Source organism: Sinocyclocheilus rhinocerous, unplaced genomic scaffold (assembly GCF_001515625.1).
Source record: "Sinocyclocheilus rhinocerous isolate Xijiao unplaced genomic scaffold, SAMN03320098_v1.1 scaffold3144, whole genome shotgun sequence".
Classification (NCBI taxonomy): Eukaryota; Metazoa; Chordata; class Actinopteri; order Cypriniformes; family Cyprinidae; genus Sinocyclocheilus; species Sinocyclocheilus rhinocerous.
Genome location: NW_015624539.1, coordinates 51,558 through 60,953, shown reverse-complemented (window position 1 = coordinate 60,953; position 9,396 = coordinate 51,558). Strand labels below are relative to the sequence as shown.

At 37.4% G+C, this 9,396-nt stretch overlaps 1 protein-coding gene and 1 pseudogene across 4 annotated transcripts in view; one reads left to right on the top strand and one right to left on the bottom strand.

The window, feature by feature from the left end:
- Positions 1-3,470, bottom strand: part of LOC107740901 (uncharacterized) — a 4,747-nt pseudogene extending 1,277 nt beyond the window's left edge.
- Positions 1-9,396, top strand: part of cd151l (CD151 antigen, like) — a 43,981-nt gene that overhangs the window by 12,232 nt on the left and 22,353 nt on the right. The gene's annotated exons all lie outside the window — the stretch shown is intronic.

Below are 9,396 nucleotides of genomic sequence, written 5' to 3'. Positions count from 1 at the left end.
ATTATTTATGGGCTTAAAAACAAGATGCAAACAATCAGAATATTGTACCTGGTGGGGAGTGCCCAATGTAAACATGAAACATATGCCATTACCTATATTGTACTGTTACAGCTATGGAGGCCCTTCATAATGCAGAGGTCAACTGCCTTTTCTGCCAATAGTTAGAAATGGCACTATATAGTAAGCAGTGTTTAATAAACGGCTGTTTTTCTAAATTCTGCTGAGGTGAAATTCAGTGCAGTCATGTATCGTGATATGTATCGTATCGTGGCCTCTGTATCGTGATACGTATCGTATCGTGACTTTGCTGGTGATACACAGCCCTACATGCTAGTATCTTTACTGAGATCTTCAATGTTGTTGTTCACACCAGCATGTTCTGTCAAAGTGTGTCTGAAGCGTTCTTCAAAATCTGCAACACTTTCTTTTGTCTTTTGCATGCTTGACGTAAGTTTAGCCCAATTAACTAATGCAGGTTTCAGTTCAAACAAGAAAGTTTGCACAGCTTCCCATCCAGCCTCAGTGTTTTCTTGACACTCACCTACCCTGGTTTCAACACTTTCAGTTAGCTTCTTTTGGTCATTGTCCCTTAAATTCAAATTAACAATCATCCCACCATCTAGTGGATGTAGATTGTAGATATTCTGCAAACGCTGAAGAAATTGCCAAGCTTTCCATGGTTGTTTGTACACAGCTGGCAAATCTTTTGACCATTTTCAACTTGCTCTGGTGTAGCTGGTTGATATGATCTGTATGGAACATATTTCTTTACCACTTTTGTCACAGTGTGAGTTTGTCGTTCACCATCCTCCTCATACTCCTCCTCATTGTCCGTTTCAACTTCAGTCCTTCTGTTCTTGACAATTACAGGAGCAAGTCTAACCTTTGAGTTCCTTGTAGCCTGAACACATGTGTTGATGGGAAATTCAGTCTCACTGTCAACAGAGCTGCTTGAAGATTTGGATTTCAGTCTTTTGGAGAGCAAAGTTAGCAACTTGTCATTCTCATTTAACAGTCTTTCTTTGTCCTTCTTTACATTCTGCAATTGTTCAGCAAATGCTCAAACCTTTGCTTTCTCTGCTTTGTTCTCATATTGTAATTTGTCAGTCTTACACTTCTGCAAATGCTGTAGAATTTGTTTGACCAAAATCACAGACAATCCATCTCTAATGGTGTTTGTCCTTAAGCACTGCATCTTTCCATAAGCCCTTTTAATGTCTGGCAAGGCCCACAATCCACTCTCTGAGTACTTGATGCTGTACTTCTGGCACATGTCATCATGACACTTCCTCAGTCCCAGCCTTTTGTCCAAATATGCATTCAGATTCTCCAACATCTGATCGATGGTAACTAGGGATGCACCGCTACCGATACTGGTATCAGTATCGGGCCCGATACTGCGCTCCTGTACTCGTACTCGTACTCGTAAAAATGCCCCGATACCAAAAGCCAATACCACACAGCGCGTGCTGTGTCCAGAAAAAGAAACACTGACAACAGAACAACAGAGAGTAGAATGGAGTTATTAGAGATTAAGGATGTCTATGAAGTACATGTAAGTAATTTAATATAATGTTAAACATGCAATATTCACGCCTGTATAGCGGATGTGCGCAAGCTGATAAGCAGAGTGGATTGAGCGCACTGCTGTACAGTTGTGCATATCTCAGTCATCACTGGAAAGTTTGTAGTATCGTGCAGCCCTAGTCAAAAGCAAGCAAGTAAAACAATGCACAAGTTACTAAAGTTATTTGACAGTAAGGAGAGCGAGAGAGAGTCAGAGACGCGCACTTCTGTTGCATGATCTTGATTGCTCTTCGCTCCATTAGTGCATACATTTGGATTAAAACTAAATCGTAAATATAAAACAAGCTAAAATTATAGGGACATTTACTATAAACAACATTTATTTTAAAAGTCAAGCATACACAACCATATTTAAAGCAGAAGTGAAACTAGCAGACTGTGTGAAATACACTAGGCTACAAGTGTCTCTCATTCTGCACCAATACAAATGTGTGCACGTTGCGCATGTTAAGCTTGCTTTAAAGGCCAAAGTATACTTCGGTTTTTACTTGTATGCGAGGGTCCGCGTATAGTGCGCGTGATGCAAATCACATCACCAAAATAGTACGCGTGCACTTGTATAATGTAACGAGTGGTTCGCTGCATTATTTTAGGAAAACGTTTTGTGATTCCGGGATTAAAGTTCCGTCGCTACGACGGATTTCTGTCAGTTTATAAAGACAGTCACTTGCTTCATTTCTGAATGATTTAGCCATTCGAACGAATCAATTGAATGAATGATACAGTGATAAAATCAGTGACTTGCCGCCACCTGCTGGCGGATTTAGTTTCATTTTTAGCATATAATTTCAGTTATTTAAATCATATTTCTGTATTCAAAATTTTATATTTAAAACATTAATCTCCACATGAATTTATTAATTTAATTGCACTCATGCTACCTCTGAGCCTCATTAAACATCTGAAAATGTACCTACAAGCTACTTTTGTGTTCTTCTGTGCCACCCTTGTAGTACAAATTAATTTATTAATAATAATTTCATATGATTGGTAACTTATGTCTTATTCTACTTATTATATTGCAGGGGTTAAACCAAAAACAAAAATCTTTTGACTGAATATTTCTTCGATAAAATCCCATTCCTCCGCCAATTTTGAATACAGAAATATGATTCAAATAACTGAAATTATACGCTAAAAATTTAACTAAATCCACCAGCAGGTGGCGGCAAGTCACTGATTTTATCACTGAATCATTCATTCAATTGATTCGTTCGAACGGCTGAATCATTCAGAATGAAGCAAGTGACTGTCTTTATGAACTGACGGAAATCCACGACGGAACTTTTAATCCCTGGTGATTACAGTATTGTGCTGCTGCAATGGAGCAGCTCTAATGCGCCATTAAAATGAACAGTGAAATTAACAAAAGCTTATACAATACATTTTAACAGGTATAATTAAGTGCGGAAATAACTGAAGGTAATATCTTTTTGTTAATTAAGTCAACTAACATGATTCATGTTGTTATTATTATTATCATTATTATTATTATTATTTTGTTTCTGTACCCAATATTTAAAATGTTCATGCTTTGAAAATACAGGTATCTGTATCTGTATCGGTGAGTGCCAAAAATGAAAGTATCGATATCGGACTCGTTCTAAAAAAAGTGGTATCGGTGCATCCCTAATGGTAACATTTGGAGGTTCTGTCCCATGTCTTTCTGTTGTTGGCCTCAATACAGGACAATTGCCATTGTTTTGTGTAGACTCAGCCATGGCAGGTATAGGAGAAGTGCCCTCAGAGGTGTGGAAACAACAAAAGGGTGTTAGAGCCGTTAAAGGTGCTTATTCAGATTTAAATTCCCAGCAATCTTGTCGACTGACCATTTCAGTTACACAGACAAATCAAACATTTGTTTCCAAAATACAAAAATTTTGTTTTGTAGACTCTATTTGATGTACTCCTGAGTGAAAAGACTTGTTCAATTCTTTCAGAGTCCTAGCTCACAAGGCTGAATTACTTTGTTTCAAATTTGTCCCTTAGACAATTTAATTAAGATCTTTCTGTATCTTTCAACAGAAGGCAAACAAACTTATAATTTTATGGCTTAATGCTCATCTTCTTTTAACCAAGTTAGAACATTTATTTAAAACTAAAATAGTGGCTACTGAATTAGCACCCAGTCAAGAATTCCCAATTCTTGCAGCATCATCAGTCCCTTCACTTTCTATGGCTCCTACAGTCTCTGGACGAATGGACTAAATGGTTTAAACAATTCCTACAGACACAGAGAAAGGACCAAGCCTCTGCTTCTACAATATCTTCATGAACGGACCAAATTGTTTCTTTAACAATTCCTACAGACTCTAGAGAACAGGACTAAGCCTAGAATTACATATCTATGGCTCCTACAGACTCATGAGAACGGACTAAACCTCTTTCTTAAATGATTCTTACAGACTCAGGAGAACAGGACCAAGCTATAAATGCTATTTCTATAGCTCCTACAGTCTCAGGAGAACGAACTAAATCGTTTAAAAGGTTCCTACAAACTCAAGAGAAAGTTCTAAGCCTAAAATTATTAAACAGTGCTACAGTGATTATTATGGCTAAAATACATACATCATTTGATATGCTTACTTATGAAAGAGTGTTCTTTAAGTGTTCTTTTAGATCTTTGGGAAAGGATCTAGTTTATTTAAATAACTTGCATCCACAGAAGCAGTCTGTTGATCTTCAACATAAGAATTGTAGAATCTCCAAGACTTTTTTCTCACTTCTTGTTGCAGCTGGTGAGTTCTCTTCTTGTCAGTCTCTCCTGGCTGGCTTTCGCCAAATTGTTAGATTTTACTGTATTTGACTGAGCAATCGTTTGGGTGGCTCGCCAATGTACTAGATTCCTCTAATACATAAAATAAGTAAGCTTGACCAAAATTCTCGTGGGGAGAAGAATTTATTGAAGGCAGTAGTGTAGCAGTTCTTCAGCTGTAACCCAAGGTACTGCCTTTGAGACCAGACATTTATACCTGGTAACAAATGTGCTACAAACAATATAATAACACCCCATGGAGAGCCAGTGAGAGTGTAACCTCATGATGACCTGATAGGGCCTCTCCCACGGAGAGCCCGTGATACATTGACCTGATGCTGACCTAATGGGCTAACTATATGGGTCTATAGTGGGCTAATTATATGCCATATGGGTCACACTTTTGTAAACAGAGTTTCAGTTGATTGCATCTGAGGCACAGTCGCAATGTAAATGCATCTGAATTGAAGTACACATAATCTTTCAGACATATTGGAAAATCAATTGTTCAGAGAAGAATAGGTGAACACTACCATGAATCCTGTGTCATACCAACAGTGAAGCATCCTGAGACCATCTATGTGTGGGTTTGCTTTTCATCCAAGGGAGTGGGCTCTCTCACAGTTCTGCCCAAAAACACTTCCTTGAATAAAGAATGGTATCAAAACATCCTGCAAGAGCAACTTCTCCCATTGATCCAGGAGCTATTTGGTGATTATCAGTGTATTTTCCAGCATGATGGAGTACCATGTCACAAGGCAAAAGTGGTTATGAATTGATTTGGAGATCTTAATCCCACAGAGAACCTGTGGTCAATCCTCAAAAGGTGTGTGGACAAGCAGAAGCCCACAAATTGTGATCAACTCCAAACACTAATAAGGCAAGAATGGCTCGCCATCAGTCAGGATTTGGCCCAGAATCTGATATCCAGCATGCCAGGTAGGGATGCACCGAAATGAAAATTCTTGGCCGAAGCCGAAACCGAACAAAATGAAACACTGGGCCGAAGGCCGAATACTGAACACGTTTTTTTGAGTTATTTTCCCCCATGTATTTTGCCAATTTTTTTTCACCATTGCACAAATTAAATGGCCAAAATGTGCTTTATACTGTTTTGTCTTGCTTTTCAAAGAAAAAATCAATTACAAAACAACAATTAAAAAAATATTTACCACTGAAAATTTTTTAACATTCTAGCAGACATTATACCAACAAAGCACAATTTAACTTAAAATTAATAGGTTAGTAAAATAATATTTTTTGGCCATCAGACCCTCTTCTTAAATCAGGCATGTATTTTTTACTATACAATTAAAAGCAGCCTTGCTGAGCAAAAGAGCCTTCTTTAAAAACATTAGAAAATATTACAGATCCCAATTTGAACACTATATGTGAATGTTATAATAAATGTATTAACAGAGCTGTTGAAATGATTATTATCATTATTATTGTCTTTTTTATTTTACAGAACAACAGTAAAATTACAATACTAACATTTATGAATGTTGATGGAGTTCTTGCTTTTTCTCAACTTTTATTTTTTGGCGGAAACGTGCAGGAAGACCTCAGCGCAGATTTATAGATGAGTCTCATTACGAATACGTCGCACGTATCGCATTGTCACATGCCTTGTAAAAAAATCATAAAAATGTGACTGAGCAACTGACGAGTAACACCGTTTCAGCGCAGATTTTCCTCGCGCTTTGGACTTTGAACCCTGGTTAACAAGCAGATCCGCCGCAAGCATGTGCAGCGCTGTCAGAATGCATGCAATTCGTGCGTGTTTTAGAAAACATAATGTTCTGCAGTTTATTTACTAATTTTTTGAGGCCATTTCGCGATTTCAATCATCATACAGTAACCAGCAACAATCACCCCTTCCTCTTCTCATCGAAGACATGTGATGCAGCACTAAACAGTCTCTCGCTGAAGGTGTAATTTCGGTTACCGAACATTCGGTGCATCCCTAATGCCAGGGCGAATTGCAATACTTTTGGCCATGGCTGTAGGAGTGTAACAGTATACATATATAGTAGAGGTCTTTTGGTCAGCACGCATGTGCAGTGCACCAAACAAATACAATGTTTTGTTTTTTTGTTTTTTCAAACAACTGCACTATGCAAAACTTTCAGTTCCATAGTTTAATGTATCCTCATTTTAATGAAACAATATCGATTCTTGAATTCCAAGATTGATCTTTTAGCCTATACTGTTTCAGTTGATGCATAAAGTGAGTAAAACTTCACTAGACATTATAGCGTGCCTCCTGAGCAATAATTGCAATAAGCATTTTGTTACTTTCGATAAGAAACGGTCATCTTTCAAATTCTGTCCGTTTTGTCAGGAAATTCAAACAATAAATGCTGTTTTGACGTTCTTTGATGTGACAGGTCACCGTATAGGCAGCTTAGTATAAACAGTAGCCCGGAACACAAGTGAACACGTCCCCTTCCTCTTTTCTACTAGATATATTTTACAAATAATCATGAATTGAATGTCTCATGTAATTGCTCAATTAGTTTCAACTGCAGAAAGTCGTCAGTAAAACAGCTTGTATACAACGTCACATGGCATTACCTCAGGCAAGTCATTCAGTGTCCATGGCTCATAAGTTCGCTAGAGAAATAAACTCTAGAGAAGAGCATTTCACTATTTCGCATCAAATTTACACATGAGAAATTTCAGATCTGACCCCAGATGCTGGATCCTGCCAGAATATATCCGTTTTATGTTGTATCCAAAACCCAGTCACCAGAGTTTTGTCTGATACCCAAAACCTGTTAACAAGAAGTCTTGTCTGGTACTCAAAACTATTGTTTTGTCTAGTACCCGAAACTGTATTAGCAGTCTTCTATCAGTCAAAAAGTATACCTGAGAAAGCCCAGGAAGAGCAGAACCGAGAGATGAAGTAATGATGATTAAAAATTAGCAAAGATTATTGAATAAGCGTAGTTGCATATGTTTCAATGCTCAGTCTTCACCTGACCAGCACAAATCCAATTTCCAGTGTTATTACACCACAAGCAATAGCAATGGAAAATTTCCACTTCACAACGTTGTCCTGTGGCATTAAAACCCTTGAATTTGAGACGTTCTCTTATCTATTACTTGTGAAGACAAATATCCCTTGAAACCTCATATTCATAAGATTAAACTATTTAAAAAAATAATAAAAATATAAGAATATAATATGATATAAAATTACTGATCAATGAATGAATCAATAAAATGAGTATATTAAATGTTTAAATGATGATTATAAATGATTATGCTGAATGGAATTAAATTGAAATATAGCTGCAAGCAGCAATTACGGGGCCAAGCACTACAGAAGCAAGCATCAGATCAACTGCAGAAATGAGTAATTGAAGCCATTTTAGGTGATTTTAGTCAAAACGGCTGAAAAAATCATAAATACAACCACTAGTAATATGATTTAATGGCTTATCACGTTTGACCAATAGGTAGCGCTGTTTTCAAATCGATGTGGTGTGTTCTGTGTGAGCTGACAATGGCACAGACAAAGTTTGGTGTCAATATGTCAAAGCTTTGCAGAAATATAGCCTCAGACGTAGTTTGGCATCATGCCTCAAATTTGTTGCGGTGCTATGCAAAAACGGTTTTGTCTATCAACACGAAATCCATAACTTTTTGTCAGCACAGTCTGAAGATGATCTGACTCGATTTTGGTGAAAATCGGACTAATGGTCCAGGATTTTGCAAAAGTAGGTTTTCAACATAAATCAAAATGGCTGACAGGAAGTTCAGCCAACTATGGCAATATTGGTATCTTTGTTCCAGTTCCAGTTTCATTCCAATAGGCTAATGTGATCAAAAGTTATTAGCATTTTTTGGAATTTTATTATTAGTGGTTAACAAATAGTTGATTACTTTTGACCAATAGGTGGTGCTGTGACCAAATTTATGTGGCATGGTCAGTGTGAGGTGACAATGGCACATTAAAAGTTTGGTGTCAATATCTCAAAGCTTTGCGGTTCTATGGGCTGCCATAGACCTCCAGAGTGGAAGAATAATAAATATAGCTGCAAGCAGCAATTTACGGGGCCAAGCACTACAGAAGCAAGCATCAGACCAACTGCAGCAATGAGTAATTAAAACCATTTTAAGATGATTTTAGTCAAAATGGCTGAAAATAGATACAACCACTAGTAATATGAGTAATATGATTTATTGGCTTATCACTTTTGACCAATAGGTGGCGCTGTTATCAAATATATGTGGTGTGTTCTGTCACAAAGTTTGGTGTCAATATGTCAAAGATTTGCAGAGATACAGCCTCAGAGTCATTTTGGCATCATGCCTCAAATTTGTAGTAGCGCTATACAAAAACGGTTTTGTCTATCGACATGAAATCCATAAATTTTTGCCAGCATGGTTTGAAGATGATCCGAGTCAAATTTGGTGAAAATTGGACCAACGGTCTTGGAGGAGTTCGAAAAAGTAGATTTTCAACATAAATAAAAATGGCGGACAGGAAATTCTGCCAATTCTGGCATAATTGGTATCGATGTTTTTGGCATGATCCAAGGAATCTATCAATATCAGTCTTATTACAATAGGCTAATGTAAACAAAAGTTATTAGCATTTTTAGAAATTTCATTATAATTTTTTACCACAAGATGCCGCTGCCCCCAAACGTTTTGAGTACCATTAGGGCATGGTGTCGAAGATGCATACCGAGTTTCGTAATAAGTCAATGCGTTTGTAAATTATAGCATTTTCCGACAAAATTCAAAATGGCCGACACCCAAAATGGCTGACATGGGAAAATTGGGTATGGTTCGACTCGGCATGGTATGGTCTGCTCCACCTAATCTTTTGTGATTTTTGGTCAAACCATTGAGAAGTTATAAGCAAAAATATCAATTTTTCATATCTCATGACCACTAGGCTGCACTGCGCCGAAACACTACAGGTAGCCTCACGTCATGCTTGTTATAACACACACCAAGTTTGGTCTCAATATGCTAAACCGTTGCGGAGATATAGCCTCATGTTCATTTTTGCGTGCTCTTCGTCGAATTCGTTCATG